Raw genomic sequence first — 19,048 nt, forward strand, 5'->3', positions numbered from 1 at the left:
CATTGCCTCTAGGATTTATCCCTTCTCTCTTCTTACATTTTTTACCACCTTCTCTTGGGACCTTTTCTTCTAGCGTGTAGACTTTTGAGGTTGTTCTTAGCCAGCATCCTTGCTTGCTAACCTTCTTTGTATTACAGTGATGACAGACAAATCAGGTCTCTTGAAAAATTGGCAGGAGTTCTTCAAGTTTTAAGGAGTACAGCTTTTTTAGTTTTTTTAGTTTTCCTAAGGGAAGTGTGGTTGGCCACATGTGAAGCAGGATGTATATATCTGAGAAAGTTCTGCAGCTTCAAACAAAAACAAAAACAAAAACAAACCTGAATCCTTCTAGGGATATTTTAAATGAAACTAGTGTTCTACTGATTGACTTTAAGAATGCAAGGATAAGTTCTACAAGATCTGTTCCCAAGCCACTTACTAGAAGTCAGCAGGACTCCTGGGGAAGGATATGCTTATTTCTCCCCAGCAACTGGGTATTATCACTAAAAAATATGTGTATGGAGGAGGAAAGAGGTGGAGAGTATTTGAACCATTTCTGTAAATAAACAACTCAGTGACTATGATGCATAATTCCTAAAATTTGCATCTGCAAATTTGCATTTCAGATTTCTCAAAAATTATAATGCAAGTTAGCCGGCTTTTCATTCCTGCTTCCCCCTCCCTGTGATCGCCCCCAATTTCAGCTGTGATTCACTAAACACTTTTTTCCCATTGGAAATTATAAAATGATATCCTAGCTCATTGTTTTATTTTATATTGAGCTTCATTGGGTTTTCAGACATTTACACTGTCAGCTTTCCTTCTCTTACTGTAAAATCTTTTCTGTTGACAATTCAATCATGTCAAGTTTGGAACAGGAGAGGCACTGATTTGATCAGCTATCACTGGATTTACAATATATAAATGACAGCACCATATCTGGCCTTCATCTAAAGCAGCTGCCTTTTATCGATTTATATTCCACTAGCAAGGAAGAAAAATTGCAGAACAATGTAGTGGTATGGTCCAAGATCAATACCAATTTTTTTCTTAATGACACAAAGGCCAAGATAAGGACAGCATAAGTCAAAGCTAGACAGATCAAATTTGCCCAATATCCCTTTCAATTACTGAAGAACATGCACAGGGATGTATAACATTAAAGCAAAGGAGAATATTATTCCAAGTGGTTTAAAATTACGACATCCAACAAGACTGCATGGCCCTCTCCCTGAGATAAGGAATTGAAATGAGCTGAGAATGGAGAGCCACCCACCCTTGCACCTTGGTCTAAAAGCAGCTAGGTGTTTCCAGAGTTAGTCTAACTATTAGAAGTCAGAGCACTGATCAGCTGTGTAATCCAAATGATAAGGATTTAAACCAGGACTCCAGCACCAAACACCCTGAATTCCTTAGGTGTTGTTATTGAACAACAGGTAATGAAAAGTGCAATAGATTGGTTGCCCCCAAGAATAGAATATGCGTTATAATAAGCTAAAAAGCAAATTACCCAAACAGTTTAACAAGCCCAATAGAGTGGCAGGCCACATAAACTCTGAGCAAGTTGTAAAGTTATAGCTATCTGCACTATGGCAATGAACGGCTGCCCAGTCCCTGTGGGAATCTGAGAAGATTCCCTATTTCAGTAAAAATAAAAGTGGGTGCAGGTCAAAGCAGTTATTTCTGAAACTGGTGTGCCATGACCCCAAACCATGTTATGTTTCCATGTTATGTTTATCATAACATGGAAAGTTAGGATGAAATCAGTTCAGGAGAATCCTAGACTGGAGACCTTTTTGGTGATTTTTCTCTAGTGATGGATTTTTTTTTTTTTAACCTGCTACCAACACTTACAGCGTCAGGGGCTTCTCATTAAACTAGACTCCCATTCTACTTGCATACTTCCTGACAGTCCCTTCCCTTCTACTGGTGTCCTCTCCAACATAATATAAACATGGTTAGACACTTTAAATGACAGCAATCTTTGACACAGAGTACAATATCAGCAAAAATCATGCAAAGTATAGACAAACTAAGGTGTTCAAGAATAGCTTGAATCTTGGCAGGGCTTTGTAAGATATGCTGTGAAGGAAACTTGAATATCTGATCAGTGGTAAAATAGATGACATTTGAGTTCCTTCCAGTACTAATCATCTATATTTCTAAGTAATAACAGATCAAATGCCCTATAAGTGGGAAAACAAAACAAAACACAGTAGAATAAACATGGGTCTTTGAAATCAAGCAGACTTGGATTCCAGACTGAACTCTGCCACTTACCAGCAATATAACCTTGGGCAAGTTACTTAGCCTCTCTGTAAATCAATAGCAGGCTAAGTGACAAGTGTGCTATAAACAATATCACATTTGATCTTCACAACAACCCTGTGAGTTTGTTATCTCCATTTTAAAGATAATGAAACTGAGGTTCAGTGAGTTTAAGTAAACTTGCTCAAGGTTATACATGGTTAATGGTAGAATCTAGATTCAAACCATAATCCATATGGTTCCAAAATCTATTCTTACCATTACTTCCATCACACTACAGTCCTTTCAGTCTAACCTAAACCTGAACTGTTGTCTTCATTGTCTGTCCGGTCACTAAGAAATAAAGTTTGGGCCACATAGCTAACCATAACAGAACTGTATAATCCCACTGACAATGAGGAAGCCAATAACAACTTAGATGCCTGGTCAGGAAATGCTTAGAAACCAAACATGGAAACCTCATTTTTTCACACCACGTTTGTTAACACTGTCACCATGATAATATATGTAACTGAAGAGAAATAAATGTTCCAACCCTAAGGACAAGAATGAAAGTTATAACAAGAATGCAAAGGGAAGCATAAGGCATATATCTTATACAGTCAATTTTGACTTGATTTTTCTACTAGTGTTGCTAATGCATTTTTTCTTGCAAATTAGTGCAATATTACTGATCATAACATTAGACGATGCAGTTTAGCTGTGGGCAACAGAAGCAGGCAGTTCAGCCTGGTGTGGAGCAATCAGAAATGGGATGCTTTGTTTTCAAGAAAATGTCATGCTGGGACTTTGAGTGGCAGTAAAATTTGAGTTACCAGATGATTTTGGAACAAGGAGGTTTGGTAAGACCAACCTAGTAGTTAGAGTTAGCACAATTAGAAGCTCAGGAAGCCGAAGAGGTAAGACTGAGATAAAGAAATATACAAACACCACAAATCAGAGCAGCCATAAGTTTGGGTAGAGCAAATGGGAGGAAGTCCATACAAAAATTATGAATCAGGGCACCTAGCTTGAACCTGATACTCTCACATACTTTCTTTCACGGAAAGAATACACTAACTATCCTAAGCTAGCAGCAAAAGAGTAATGATGTCTGGCTAGCAAGGGCTCTCAGAGGTGCTGGGCAGCCTGAAAAGTGATAAGCAAAAAAGACAGAGGAGCAAATAGCTGGTAGATGGGAGACAGTACAAGACTGTGATTTGGCCATCTAGCACTAGGATCTCAAACTGACTGTGTTCAAAGGTATGACTGAGGAAACGTATGCCAGAAACTTAGTCCAATGGCCGGCACATAGCAAGAGCTCCATGCATTTCTTAAGTCCCACAAAAGGGGTTGTGCCGAAAAGCCAAAGGATGAAAGTCTTCAAGTGTATACAAAGTGATCTTTCTAGCCACACACCTGTATAGCAACATTTTCAACAGAATCATTTTTTTCAACACCTGGTGAATGAACAATGAAGGTAAATTAATGATCAAAGGTAACCTCAAAATAGCTTATTTTGGAAGCATAAATGTACACTAATTATTACAAAAGTCACCAGCCAATGACATATGCACTCCATTGACCAATATGCTTTTTGATGCCATCAGAAGGAAAAAGAACTTTGGTAAATACTATAGCCAATTATTAATACTTTCAATTTCTGTATAATCCTGGCACATTCTTAAGTGGTCCATAAAAGTAAGGAGCAACAGTGTCACAATCTTTACACAGTCAATTTTATCTATAATTTGGGAATACTGGCACATGAATAATTCTGCTCAAACTCTTCAAACTGTTGAAATATTTATTTCCTTTTGTCTCAGATTATGTACTTGATAGAGGTAAGCTGGGGCTATAGAGATACAAATATATTCAGAACACTTGAAATGGAGGCCTGGTTCTACCACTTACTAGGTGAGTAACATCTGAGTGGGCCTCAGCTCCCTCATCCACATAACAAAAGGTAATAATACCTAGTGTAGGCGTTATTCATCTTTATATCCATCATGGGCCTGAAAATTGTGGTAGACAAATAGCGAGCAGATGCCAAAGAAACATTTGTTGCTTGGTGATAAAACTTTCAGGAAAATATAGTATTTTTGACCCTGGAATTTTGCATTGCTAGGAAAACATATTACAAAAAAAGTATTAATAATCCTATAATTGTCACTCACAGTCAAAATCATTTTGTTGAAATAGATTGCTTTGGTTTGATTGAAGAGTCATCTTTGAATTGGCATCACTTGACCCAGAAAACAGACAACGGTATACTGCAGAGTCTATGCATTTTTACCTTTCTAAAGGGCATGCATAAATAAAGTAGTCCCCCTCACCCTTATGTGCAGTTTTGCTATCTGTGGTCTGTTTCCTGCGGTCAACCACAATCTGAAAATATTAAACAAAAAATTCCAGAAATAAACAATTCATAAGTTTTAAATTGCATACTGTTCTGGGTAGCGTGATGAAATCTCACACTGTCTTGCTGCATCCCACCTCGGATATGAATCATTCCTTTGCCCAGCATATCCACACTCTGTATACTACTCACCCATTAATCACTTAGTCTCTCAGTTATCAGATCTACTGTCATAGTATCACAGTGCCTTGTATTCATGTAACCTTTATTTTACTTACCAATGGCTCTAAAGTGCAAGAGTAGTGGTGCTGGCAATTCACGTATGCCAAAGAGGAGTCAGAAAGTGCTTCCTTTAAGTGAAAAGGTGAAAGTTCTTAATAAGGAAAGAGAAAAAAATCATATGCTGAGGTTGCTAAGATCTATGGTAAGGACAAATCTATCTCTGAAACTGAACAGTATATCATTGTATTCTATTTTATTAATAATAAAATTAATAATAAAATTATTGTGGATAATCTCTCACTGTGCCCTGCGTATAAATTAAAACTGATCATAGATGTGCATGTACAGGAAAAATGTAGCATATACAGGGTTCAGTACTATTTGACTGAACTAAGACTTGAGATTTCAGGCATCCACTAGGGGTCTTGAATGCATGCCCATGGATAAGGAGGGACTACTATATCATATGCCAAACATTTATACATGTTTAAAACATGAAATTAAACTAATTACCACAGACTAGAAACAAGACCCAGAGCCTCATAACATAATGTACAAAATGTCCAGAACACATATAAAATTACTTGGCATAAAAGGAACTAAACGGCTTGGCATGGTGGCTCATGCCTGTAATCCCAGCACTTTGGGAGGCTGAGGCAGGCGGATCACCTGAGGCCAAGAGTTCAAGACCAGCCTGGCCGATATGGCGAAACCCGGTCTCTACTAAAAATACAAAAATTAGCCAGGTGTGGTGGCGGGCGCCTGTAATCCCAGCTACTCAGGAGGCTGAGGCAGGAGATTCGCTTGAACTCAGGAGGCAGAGGTTGCAGTAAGCCAAGATCACGCCATTGCACTCCAGTCCGGGTGACAGAGCAAGACTCTGTCTCAAAAAAAAAAAACTGGCTGGAAAAATGTCATATTACTTATAGGAGAATAACAATTTGAATGACTGTGGATTTTTCATAAGAAACCACAGAGGCAAGAAAGAAGTGGCACATTATTAAAGTGATTACAAAAAAAAACTATTAACCCAGAATTCTGTATCCAGTGAAATATCTTTCGGAAATGAAGATGAAATTAAAAAGAAAAACATTTCCATATAATTGAAAACTAAGAGAATTCATAGCCACTGAAATGCTCTAAAGGAAGCTCTTCATATAGTAGGAAAATGATATCAGAAGGAAAATCTGAAAATAAGAACTAAAGAAAGAACAACAGAAAAGACAAATATCCAAATAAATAAAATAGTCTATACTTACGGTCTTGAAGTCTTTAAAATGTTTTACCATTAAATACAAACATAATAATTTCTGATGGGATTTTGCAATATATTCATATAAAACAACTATTATACAATATAAAAGGGGGATGGAAAGGGGACTTACATAATAGAAGATTTCTGCATTCAGGTTAAATACAAATTGTAAGAAGACTGTGCGGGCACAGTGGCTGACACCTGTAACCTCAGTGCTTTGGGAGGATGAAGCGGGCAGATCACTTGAGGTCAGGAGCTCAAGAGCAGCCTAGCCAACATGGTGACACCCCATCTGTACTAAAAAAATACAAAAAAATTAGCCAGGCATGGTGGCACATGCCTGTAATCACAGCTACTCGGGAGGCTGAGACAGGAGAACCTGGGAGGCAGAGGTTTTAGTGAGCGAAGATCGCGCCACTGCACTCTAGCCTGGCTGACATTTCAAAAAAAAAAAAAAAAAAAATTGTAAGAAGACTGTAAAAAGTAAAGTGTGTATATGGCAATCCCCTAGAGCACTAAAAACTAAAAATACTAAAAATATATATATATATAAAGAGATATAGCCAAAAATAATAAAATGGAATAATAAAAAATGTTCAAATAACCCAAAGGAAAACAGGAAAAGAGAAAAAGAGGAATGAGAAACAGAAGGGAAAAAACAGAAAACAAATCATAAAATGATAGATATAGATCCAAACATATCAATAATGACATTAAATGTAAATGGTCTAACAATCCAATTAAAAGATAGATATTACAAACTACAGGGTGTCTATAAGAGATCTAGCTCCCATGTACTGATATAGGTATGGTTAAAATATAAAGATATAGAAGGACGATCGCTTCTCGGCCTTTTGGCTAAGATCAAGTGTAGCATCTGTTCTTATCAGTTTAATATAGAAGGACATCAATGGAAATGGTAGAGTAAAGAATTGACATCATAGAAGCAGAGAGTAGAATAGTTGTTACCAGACACTGGGGAGGGGAAAAGGGAGGAGACGAAGGGGGAGAGGTTAATCAACAGGTATAAAGTTATAATTACATAGGAGGAGTAAATTCTGATGTTCTATTGCATAGTAGGATGATGATGGTTAACAGTAAGATATGGTATATTACAAAACAGCTAAAAGAGAAGCTTTTGAATGTTCTTACCACAAAGAAATGGTAAATACATGAGGTGATGGCTATGCTAAATACCCTGATTTGATCATTACATAACATATATCTCTAGCGAAACATTAAATTGTACCCCATAAACATGTACAATTACAATGCATCAATTTAAAACAATGCTCTATATACCTACTATGTGTCCACAAAAATTTAAAATTAAAAAAAAAGTTAATACCAAAAAAATTGCTCTCCATAAAAGCAATGAAATACTGGCAAAAAAATTGCGAGAATTACTTTTTTTTTTTTTGAGATGGAGTCTTGCTCTGTCGCCCAGGCTGGAGTGCAGTGGCGCGATCTCGGCTCACTGCAACCTGCAACCTCTGCCTCCCAGGTTAAAGCGCTTCTCCTGCCTCAGCCTCCCAAGTAGCTGGGACTTCAGGCGCATGCCACCATGCCAAGCTACTTTTTTATATTTTTAGTAGAGACGGGGTTTCACCATGTTAGCCAGGCTGCTCTCAATCTCCTGACCTCATGATCTGCCTGCCTCAGCCTCCCAAAGTGTTAGGATTACAGGCATGAGCCACTGTGCCTGGTGAAAATTACATTTTTATGAATTCTGGAAATTAATGGATGGCTTGGAGCAACTCAGGGAGCAGTTATTCAAGTAAAATCGCTGAATCTTTGTAAGAATAGTGAATTTTGTGAAATTTTAACTTGCTCCAGGTCCATCTCTTGCTCTCCAGTTCTGTAGTAGCCTTGAAAAATAACAGCCTGCATTCCTGGTGCAGCCTGACAGCCACCTTAAGGAGCAGAATGGAAGTGGAGCTCTCACAAAGTGTCATTCTCAAATAATTGTCATTATGTGACCCATTGGGAGGTTATCTGGAAGATGCAACTTACAAGGCTGCTTGCATTTGACCTCATTTGGAAAGTACCCACTACAAAAAGCATTTTCTCGGGGAGGAGGGAGGGTTGGGAATTAGTCAAAGAGTATTACTGACAAGGCTCTGCGACTGCCTGAGGTGGTGGATACAGCTGGGACAAAGAATAAACAAAAGCTTAACAGGAAAAACTGGAAAAGAAGATATCCACAGGGGCTTTGGAAATCTTGGACATATTCATGGAAATACAGAAGGTCATGTACACATGTAGGGCTGTGCTCAGCCTCGGGAAAGACCTGAGAAGGCACAACGGTCTTACTTATGGTTGACCTTGAGACTCTGCACAAGTAAGAAATGATGGCTAAGGCAGAGTTGTCAACTGCCTAACTGTTGAAAAGATGCCCCAATATACACACAGAGCCCCTCAGCAAACATTGGAAAATTTGTTCATTCCAAGCATTTAAGGAACATCTCTGTCCAATCATTCGCTGACCACTAAGCTAACCAGACTTCAGTGGCCACACACAGACATTACAGAGTTCACTCAGAAAACTCACTAAACAAATAAATACAATGAAAACAAGTAGCAACAGCAGCAACAAACACTGGGGAAGGGAAAGAATCTGATTTCCAGAGTTACCACATTATATTATTTAAAACGCCCAATTTTTAACCAAAAAACCCACAAAAGACATGCAAAGAAACAAGAAATTATAGCCCATACATAGAAGGGAAAAGTAATCAATAGAAACTGTTCCTGAGTATGCACAGACATTAGACATACTGGACAAAGACTCTGAATCAGCTATTTTAAATATATTCAAAGAGCTAAAGAAAAGCACATCTAAAGAACTAAAGGTATCAGAATAATGTTTCACCATTCAAAAATATAAAGCAATACAATTTTTTAAAGAAAAACTAAATAGAAATTCTGGAGCTTAAAAGTGAAATAACTAGAATTTAAAAATTCTCTAGAGGGGCTCAAGAGCAGATTTGAGCAGGCAGAATAAAGAATCAGCGAATTTGAAGATACATCAATTGAGATCATTTGGTTGGGGAAAGGAAAGAAAAAAGAATGAAGAAAAACAAACAGCTTCAGAGACCTGTAGAATATCATCAAGCATACCAACAAAAACATAATTGTTGTCCCAGAAGAAGAGAGAGAAAAGCGTGCAGAAAGAATATCTGAAGAAATAATGGCCAAAAACTTCCCAAATTTGATTTTTTAAAAAATCAATCTACACATCCAAGAAACTCAACAAATTCTTGGGAAAAACTCAAAGATATCCACACCTAGACACATCATAATGAAACCTTTGAAAAACAAAGACAAACAGAAAACCTTGAAAGCAGCAAGGAAGAACAGATTCATGCACCAGGAATCCTCAATAAAATTAACAGCTGATTTCTTATCAGAAACCATGAAGACCAGAAGATGGTGGATTAATACGTTCAAATTGCTGAGAATACCTGTCAAACAAAGAGTCTATATCTATCAAAACTATGCCTGTAATGAAGGGGAAATGTAGAGTAACTGCTTTATGGATACAAGATTTCTTTTTGGGGTGATGAAAATGTTTTGGGAGTAGATAGAGGTGGTGGTTGAACAACATTGTGAATGTACTAAATGGCACTGAATTGTTCACTTTAAAATGGGTTTTATTGTATATGAATTTCACCTGGGTAAAAAGATGAAGGGGAAATCAAGACATTCCCAGATAAACAAAAACTGAGAGAATTTGTTACTAGCTGACTTGCGCTACAAGAAAAATTAAAGGAAGTCCTTCAGACTGAAATATAAGGATATTAGATAGTGACTCTAATTCACATGAAGAAATAAAGAACACAGGTAACAGTCATTATATAGGTAAATATAAAAGACAATATAAATGTAGTTTTTGCGTGTAACCCCTTTTTTCTTTCTCCTGATTTAAAAACAATTACATACAGCAAAACTTATAAATCTGTGTTTATGGACACACGATATATACAGATGTAATTTGTGACAACAACAGCATAAAGGAGAGGGAGTAATCGTGCTATATAGAACCAAAGTTTTTAGGCCAGGCATGGTGGCTCACACCTGTATTCCCAGCACTTTGGGAGGCCAAGGCAGGTGGATCACTTGAGGTCAAGAGCTCAAGAACAGCCTGGCCAACCTGGTGAAACCTTGTCTCTACCAAAAATACAAAAATTAGCTGGGCGTCGTGACACACACCTGTTGTCCCAGCTACTCGAGGCTGAGGCAGGAGAATTGCTTGAACCTGGGAGGCAGTGGTTGCAGTGAGCCGAGATCACGCCACTGCACTCCAGCCTAGGCAACAGAGTGAGACTCCATCTCAAAGAAAAAAAAAATTAGCTGGGCATGGTGGCGCATACCTGTAACCCCAGCTACTCGGGAGGTTGAAGAGGGAGGATCCCTTGAACCCGGGAGGCGGAGGCTGCAGTGACTGAGATCAGGACATTGCACTCCAGCCTGGGCAACAAGAGCAAAACTCTGTCTCACAAAAGAAAAAAAAAAAAAGAACAACCAAAGTTTTTATATTTATTTAAATTTACTTGGTATTAACCTGAACTAAATTGTCATAAGCTGAGAACTTAATTGTAGTGCTGACAGCAAGCATTAAAAAATAACACAAAAATATATAGTTAAAAATGATGACAAGAAAATTAAAATGGCACAGTAGAAACTATTTTTAATTTTTATTTATTTATTTTTAATTTTTTTTCAAGATGGAGTCTCGCTCTGTTGCTCAGTCTGGAGTACCGTGGCACAATCTAGGCTCACTGCAACCTCCACCTCCTGGCTTCAAGCCATTCTCCTGCCTCAGCCTCCAGAGTAGCTGGGACTACAGGTGAGCGCCACCACACCCAGCTAATTTTTGTATTTTTAGTAGAGATGGGGTTTCACCCATGTTGACCAGGCTGATCTTGAACTCCTGGTGTTCCACCTGCCTCAGGTGATCCACCTGCCTCAGCCTCCCAAAGTGCTGGGATCTCAGGTGATCCACCTGCCTCAGCCTCCCAAAGTGCTGGGATTATAGGTGTGAGCCACTGTGCCTGGCCTGAAATGATCTTTTTAAAATGGACAATGCAGGAATAGTGGAACAAGAAAAAACATAAAACATATAGAAAACAAACTAAAAATGGCAGATGGAAATCCTACTTTATCAGTAATTACATTAAATGGGAATTTATTAAAGTCTCCAATTAATCTCACTTATATGTGGAATCTGAAAAGGTTGAACTCATAGATGCAAAACCAAATGACAGTTATGAGAGCCTGGGGTGGGGGAGTGGGGAAAAGGGAGATGTCTGTCAAAGTGTATAAAGATTCAGTTAGATAGGAGAAAGAACTTTTTGAGATCTATTGCACAGCATGGTGTCTACAGTTAATAATTAAGTATCGTATTTTTCAAAATTGCTTTAAGAATAGATTTTAAATGTTCTTACCAGAAAAAAAAAATACATAAGTAGATGAGGTGATTAGATATGTTAACTGGCTTCATTTAATCATTCCACAATGTGTACATATATTGAAACATTATGTTGTATTCCATAAATATATACAACATTTGTCAATTAAAAATATAAATAAAGTAACTGAATTAAATTGGATAGGGAAACAACAACAATAAAAACCCATGTCCAACTAAAAAGCCAAAATGATCCAACTATCTAGTGTCAACAAGAGACACATTTTAGATTCAAAGACACAAATAGGTTGAAAACAAAAGGTTGGAAGGAAACATACAGATATACCATGAAAACAGTAACCAAAAGGAGAGCTAAAGTGGCTATACTAATATCAAACCAAAACGTTACTAGAGACAAAAAAAATTTTATAATGGTAAAGGGTTATTCCATCAAAAAGATATAACAATTATAAGCATATATGAATTTGATAACAGAGCCCCAAAATACATGAAGAAAAGTTGGCAGAATTGAAGAAAGAAAGAGACAATTCAACAGTAATAGTTGGAGACTTCAACACTTCACTTTCAATAATGCATAGTATAACTAGACAAAGATCAGCAAGGAAACAGAAGACTTGCACAACACTATAAACCAAATAGTTCTAGCAAACATCTATAGAACACTTCTTCCAACAAGAGCAGAACACATATTCTCAAGTGAACATCAAGCATTCTCTATGGCAGACCAAAAGTCAGGACACAAAACAATTTTAAATAAATTTTAAAGAATTAAAATGACACACGAGATGTTTTCTAACCATGGTAGAATGAAATTAGAAATCAATAACAGAAGGGAATTTAATAAATTCACAAACATGGAAATTAAAAGCAAAAAGAAAAAAATAATATACTATGCAAATACTAATCAAAAGAAAGCTGGGCTAGCTATATTAAAATCAGACAAAGTAGACTACAGAGCAAAAAGAATTATCAGGGATAGAGAAGGACATTACATAATGATAAAAGAGTCAGTCCACAAAGAAAGTAAAACAGTCCTAAATGTGTATGCACCTAATGACAGAGCTTCAAAATTCATACAGACTTTACATAGTAAAGATGTAATCTCCCCAAATTGATCTACATTAACACAACTGATCTAATTAACACAATTCCTATCAAAATCCCTGCAAGATAATTTGCATATACAGACAAACTGATCCTAAAATTCCTGTGGAAATCCAAAATACCCAGAATAACCAAAACAATTTTGAAAAAGAAGAATAAAATTGGAGGAATCCTATTGCACAATTTTAAGTCCTATTGGAAAGCTCCAGTACTGTAAAGATTAGACAGCATGGTGTTGCTAAAGGGATAGATATATACATTCCCAGAATACAACTGAGAGTCCAGAAATATACACACACAAATAGGGGAAAATGAGTTTAATAAAGGCTTAAAGGCAATTCAGTGGAGCAAAGATTCAACAATAGTGTTGAAAAATTACTTGTGAAAAAATAATAAATCTCTCCCTAAAATCAAACCTTTTCCAGAAATTAATTCAAATGTAAAATGTAAAACTACAATTTTGGGGGCTGGGCATGGTGGCTCACGCCTGTAATCCCAGCACTTTGGGAGGCTGAGGCGGGCAGATCACCTGAGGTCAGGAGTTCGAGACCAGCCTGGCCAACATGCAAAACTCCATCTCTACCAAAAGTACAAAAATTAGTCAGGCATGGTGGCACATGCCTGTAATCCCAGCTACTCAGGAGGCTGAGGCAGGAGAATCGCTTGAACCTGGGAGATGGAGGTTACAGTGAGCTGAGACCGTGCCACTGCACTCCAGCCTGGGCAACAAAAGCGAGACTCCATTTCAAAAAAAAAAAAAAAAAACTATACAATATTTGAAAGAAAACATAGGAGATGTTTTTTGACCTGGGGTTAGGCAAAGAGTGATTTTACATGACACCAAGAGAGCACAATCCATAACAACAATTATAATTTGGAAGACTTCATCACAATTAAAAACTTTTGCTCTGAGAAAGACATTTATAGGACAATGAAAAGATAAGCTACAGACTGGAAGAAAATATTTGCAAATCATACATTCCACAAAGGACTTATACCCATAATATATAAAGAACTATCATGTGATGGATCACCAAAGGCATACTGAGTGAAAAAAAAAAGCCAATCTCAAAAGATTACTGTATAATTCCATTTGTACAATGTTCTCAAAGTTAAAAAAGATTATAGTGATACAGAATAGACCAGTGGTTACTAGGGATTAGGTTTGAGGGAAGAGTGTGACTGTTAAGGGGTAACATGAGGGAGTTTATTTGTGGTGATGAAACAGTTCTATATCCTGATTATCATGATGTGTACTTGAATCTACACATTTAATAAGATTTAACAAAATACATTTTTAAAGTGCATGTAAAATCTAGGTCTGTACCTGACTTAGTAGTATTGTGCCAATGTCAATTTCCTGGTTTTAACAATATATATGGTTTTGTGAGATATTATCACTGGGGGAAGCTAGGCAAAGGACACTTGAGAATTCTCGGCACTATTTTTGCATTTCTTGTGAGTCACAGACTATTTCAAAATAAAAAGTTATATTTAAAAACTCAACTGTAGGCTGGGTGTGGTGGCTCACACCTATAATCCCAGCACTTTGGGAGGCCGAGGCAGGTGGATCACCTGAGGTTTGCAGTTCAAGACCAGCCTGACCAACATGGAGAAACCCCGTCTCTACTAAAAATACAAAATTAACCGGGTATGTTGATGCATGTCTCTAATCCCAGCTACTCGGGAGGCTGAGGCAGGAGAATTGCTTAAACCCAGGAGGCGGAGGTTGCGGTGAGCTGAGATCGTGCCATTGCACTCCATCTCAAAAACAAAAAAAACAAAAAAACAAAAAAACAAAAAAACCAAAAAAACAAAAAAAAAACTCAACTGTAAAAAAATAAACAATCCAATTTAAAAATGGGCAAAAGATTTGAACAGACACTTTGCCAAAGAGGGTATGTAGATGGCTAACACACTTGAGAAGATGTTTAACATCACTAGCCATTAGGGGAGTACAAATTAAAACATCTGTTAACTCATTTAATTTTCACAATAATCTTATGAAGTAAATACCACCATTTTCCCCCATTTTACACACAAGTGATATACACTGAGGTTAAGCGATTTACCTAAAATGACAGAGCTGGCTGGGCAGGGAGGCTCACGCCTGTAATCCCAGCACTTTGGGAGGCCAAGGCGGGTGGATCACCTGAGGTCAGTTCAAGACCAGCCTCGCCAACATGGCAAAAACCTATATCTACTAAAAATACAAAAATTAGCCAGGCGTAGTGGTACGTGCCTATAGTCCCAGCTACTCAGGAGGCTGAGGCAGGAGAATTGCTTGAACCTGGGAGGCAGACATTGCAGTGAGCGGAGATCGCACCACTGCACTCCAGCCTGGGTGACGGAGTGAGCCTCCGTCTCAAAAATAAAAAATAAACAAAATTAAATGACAGAGCTTACTACTGGTGAGGCTGGGGTTAAAGTCAGCTTCAGTCTAACACCAATCTCTGCTGTTAACCATGAAACTACACTGTGCTCTATTCTATGGCTACTAGATCTTTAGAAGACACTCTACCCATGAATGAACCTACCTGAGGTACTTATTAACTGATATTTTATGGAGAAATCCCTTACAATTCAGGAAGATAAATTCACACACCCAGTTCGTCAGAAAGAGACAAAAAGAGAAAGCAAAAGATCTACCTGTCATAATTTATACCACACTTTCCTACATACTGTACTGATTAACACAGGTGGCTGGTCTCTCTCCACTCATTTCTTTGTTCCCCTTGCATAAATCCGTATGATACTTGCCTTATAAATATAGGCAAGAGTGAGCTTTTATCATTCATAAAATTGCCAAAGGAAGTTTGAGTTTCCTACAGTAGCTAAAGAAGGAGGAATTTTTGAACTTGTTTGCTGGTATTAAAATTAATTTCTAAAGGCATGCAGGACAATGGTACTAAAAAGATTATTAATTTATGCGGCCTTGATTTGTGTTTGTTCCTACCACATTGCCTTTGCCTGCATTCAGAATAGTTAATGAAAACTCACACACTCCAAAGTGCTGAGCAAAGACAAAAGGAAAATAATACAAAATCTCTCCTTGGGGAAAAGAAAGAATAGGTGTTACAGAAGACCATGTTTAATTATTGTTTTAAAAATAAAATTGGCCATAAAAATTAATTGGGTGGTGCCGCTTAAATTGTACCATCTCTGCAAGGTCTAATTTTACTTTTAGAAGAAAACAGAGCCAGATATGTTTTTTCAGGAGGGAAATGGATCCTGCAGGTTTTCATAGTTAGGATGTCTTACAATCATCTCTTTTTATGTGTTCAAAATAAGTCCTAAAATGAAGGTGTGCTTTCATGAAATAGGGAATGAGCTTGATTAGAGGCTAAAGAATGTATAAGGGCATGAACATATATATAAGGTTCATGGTTAAACAACTCTGGACATGTTCACTGACTATCTCCAAACCCATGTTAACATACGATACAAGGTCCATAATTTGATAATTGAACAGCAGAAGTGCATCAGTGACAGGGAAGGAGGAGGGAGGGTCTGATTAAAATCAAGAGAAGAGTATATGATACATTGGCTATTCATTCAACAAACAGACGCTGAGCACTTGTTAAGCGCCAGGCACTGCACTAAGTGGAAAAGATACAGACAGGGCCACAACCCAGCCACCAACTGCTACTAGGAGCCTGCAATCTAGTATGGGAGGGAGATCCCAGAGCATCTGGGGGAAATTCAAGTGGCCCCATGTGACTGGAGTTTGTAACGCATATAACAAAGGATGGGGGACTATCAAAACAGAAGATAGAGGAATATGCACTGACCGCCTATTAAAAGGCTTTGTATGCCATGCCAAGGAGTTTTATATTTTTTGTTTAAACACAAATAATCCATGTTTACTATAGAAAAATTTTAAAGTACAGAGAAGCAAAATGCAAAGAAATGCAATCACCTTTAATTTTACCACCTAAAGCTGTACACTCTCTGTGTGTGTCTGTGTCTGTCTGTGTGTCTGTCTCTGGGTGTGTGTGTCTTTGTGTCTCTATGTCTCACTCTCACAATAAATGATAGGTGGATAGAAAAAACAGATGTCAAAAGAAATTCATGTATACTCACACACTGTTTTTTCCACTTAAATATATATCATGGATATTTATTCATGTCATTAAATCTTCTCAACATCTTTTCAATAGCTGCATAGTATTCCATCATATTGCTGTTTCATAATTTAACCAGTCTTTTCTTGATTGTTGTTTTCTATTTTTTGCAATGTGGTAGGTGTAATTTTTGAAATGTAATTGTATTTGCATCCAAATTGTATTTGTGGCAGCTGTTGTCCAAAACATGGCAGATGCAGACTGCACAAGGGTGGAAATGGTAAAAAAGAGAAGGAAGAAGAGGAGATCACTGAGAAATGAATAAGAGAGAAGTCAGACAGTACATGGAGAAAAAAGCAGATTCACGTAAGGTGCTCCCTAGTAGAGAGAGAGTACTAAGAGGGAGGAAAGTGTCTGTCCAGGCTGTGGACCCTGGTAAGTTATTCATTTAACAAAATTTTATTGAACACCTACTCAAAGTGTATGGATAAACCTAGACCCTGGGTCCTAGAGTCACCTGACCAAGATTTCCAACATGATTCCTATGCAAGCTATAGTCAGGCAATGGTCCCCTTGAGGCATCTGACCCTTGAGAAAGAAAGAATAAAGTGGGCATGATAGCTAGATGATCAACCACATTCTCCAAGTTCTATTTCCATATTTTAAATAATCAGAAAGCCACATATCAGGACTGTATTATTTCGGCCTCCAAAGAAATGTCTAAACTGAATTACGATTTAATAATATTACACACTCAACTCTTATGTAGAAGGTCAATACAGGAATTATCCATTTTAACAGGGTTATTGTTCCTTTGCAAAACTATAGTTGAAGGTGTCTACTATTACCTATTATCTTTCACATGAGGGACCATATAATAAATATCAGGATAAAATTTGTCTGGGGGAAAAGAATACATATTTTTCTGCTGCAACAATAAAAACATGCAAGCCAATATATTTTCCTGTTTACTTTTGCTGCTAGGAAACAGACTTGGATTGACTTATCTAGATACTTCATGGCATCCACGCTTTTTGGTTCCTTAGTTGGTATCCTTGATTTTTAAAATGTAAAGGCCCTATATTTTACAGTGTTTAATTTTGTACAGTACCTCTGATCCTTTTGAATGTGTAAGGAATGAAAGAATCTTAAATAAATTTGGTCACTAAAAGCTGTTTTGTAACAATTGGCCCACATGCTACTAAAAATTGGCTTGATGGTTGTCAGTATCTGCGTTGGGAGCTGTGAGATTTGATATTCATAGTTGATAGTTTTGATTTTGGTATAATTAAATAGTCTCCATATGATTAGTGCCTTGAAATGTGCCATTCTAATTTGTTTTCACAGCAGACAAATGTACACAGACAGTGCCAATAATATAGCATCTCATGATGTCTAAACTTCTAAAATAATCTATAACCCCCATGTTCAATGAAGAGAACCATGAGCCATCCTTTTTCTGCACAGAAAGCAATAAACAATGGAATGAATTAGTCTCAAAATTGCATAAAAACTATCTTCTCTCTTGTCTACCACTGACCTGGAGAGGGATGACTTACAGGGAAAATTACTTAAAACCCTTCACTGGCTCTACTTCCTTCAGGATACAGTACAATTGCTATAGTAAGATGCACATACTATTTTGATAAGTAAAAGGGGCAAATTACAGAACAATATGACTCCAATTTTATTTCACACACAAAATAGTCTAAAATATGCACTGAAATTGGTAATAAGATTAGAAATTACTTTTAAAATCTATAATTTCTTATTTTTCTAAAATAAACGTGTTACTTCTATTATCAGGAAAAAAAAAATCATCCTTTCAAAATGTTCAAATATTCACACATTCCAGAATTTAGAGACCACCAGAGGCATGTCAGAGCTAGCAGAACACTAAAAGATCATCTGGCTTCTCTCTTCTTTAGGTCTGAGTACACCTAGGCTGGAAAAGTAGTGACATCCACAAAGTGTCACAGCCCATCAGTGGCGAAGCCTAGTACAGATCCAGAGCTTTGCCCAGTCCAGCTACCTCTCTGAGAGGAACAATGATCCTCTGACAAGAAGTTACAGCAAGGACTTAGCCCTGGGGGCCAAGCTGGCCTGCAGAGCTCTAAGGTTCCTTGCAACTTTAAGAGTCTATGAAATACAATCTGGCAATACAGCCTTCTCTCATGTTGAACTTCCTAGAATCCGGCAAGAAAACAAAAGGATTTTTAAGACAAAACTTTGAAGACAATAATTTTTGGATTTTCATGACAACACAGCTCTATAATTCAATATTTTTTGTTAATTTCAGATTGTACAGCTTGCTGATTTAAAGATAATATTTCTACCTATGTGAAGAAAATGTGGCAGATAAATAGAGATCTTTTGGCTGGCTTCAT

General features: G+C 37.3%; 1 protein-coding gene and 1 pseudogene across 1 annotated transcript in view; one reads left to right on the forward strand and one right to left on the reverse strand.

Moving 5' to 3' along the window:
• The window catches only part of GPC3 (glypican 3), a 463,650-nt gene that overhangs the window by 295,360 nt on the left and 149,242 nt on the right, over window positions 1–19,048 (reverse strand). The gene's annotated exons all lie outside the window — the stretch shown is intronic.
• Window positions 6,901–7,039, forward strand: LOC129025603 (U2 spliceosomal RNA; annotated as a pseudogene).

The sequence above is a fragment of the Pongo pygmaeus genome, chromosome X (assembly GCF_028885625.2).
Source record: "Pongo pygmaeus isolate AG05252 chromosome X, NHGRI_mPonPyg2-v2.0_pri, whole genome shotgun sequence".
NCBI lineage: Eukaryota > Metazoa > Chordata > Mammalia > Primates > Hominidae > Pongo > Pongo pygmaeus.